This window comes from Cystoisospora suis (assembly GCF_002600585.1).
Source record: "Cystoisospora suis strain Wien I chromosome Unknown contig_3812, whole genome shotgun sequence".
NCBI lineage: Eukaryota > Apicomplexa > Conoidasida > Eucoccidiorida > Sarcocystidae > Cystoisospora > Cystoisospora suis.
The window spans coordinates 1-590 of record NW_027156607.1 but is presented as its reverse complement, the minus strand read 5'-3'; the positions used below and the strand labels follow the sequence as shown (position 1 = coordinate 590).

Sequence of the window (590 nt, the reverse complement as noted above, 5' to 3'; positions counted from 1 at the left end):
GAGGGAACCGGGCCCACTCGGCACTCGCCGGCACAGTGTGGCGGCGCATGTGCGGCTGAGATTAAATGGTAAGTACCGGGAACTCAGCGTGACCCCAGTTCCGGTGAAACGATACTCGGCTCGAAACCACACGGCCCGGGGTGAAGCGCACTCTGAATTCAACACGTCAAGACACGCCGTCCATTCCCATATGTCAGCGTATACAACTTGAATACTATGGCTAACACTCACACCTGTACACTGCTAGCATTCTGCTTCGGGTAGCTGTGGCGCTGTACAGGAGTAGCTTCAGCTCTTCGGGGATGCCATCCGCCGTCTCCTGCTAGCTCCCAGCTTGTAGCGGGCGTATGCGTACGGCAACTACAGTATACGTGCAGCACTAGGACTGGATAGCGGAAGCATCCACCACACGGGAGAGGCAGACGGTGTAGGAGGTTCTTGCTCTCTCTGTGCCTCTAGGGAAGAACCGTGAGGGAACCGGGCCCACTCGGCATTCGCCGGCTGTCACAGTTCCCCGATTGGAATCCTCCACGTCTGAGTCTGATCTCGACGCTGGGGTAGGGATTCTGTGGTGGTCAGATACTACCACA

The 590-nt window shown here is 57.5% G+C and overlaps 1 protein-coding gene across 1 annotated transcript in view; it reads left to right on the top strand.

The window, feature by feature from the left end:
- Positions 1-550, top strand: part of CSUI_007278 (pumilio-family rna binding repeat-containing protein) — a 14280-nt gene extending 13730 nt beyond the window's left edge. Inside the window, exon 11 of the mRNA XM_068067426.1 lies at positions 460-550. The gene's annotated coding sequence lies outside the window, so the exon portion shown is untranslated. The remainder of the gene's footprint in view (positions 1-459) is intronic.
- The last annotated feature ends 40 nt before the right edge of the window (positions 551-590 follow it).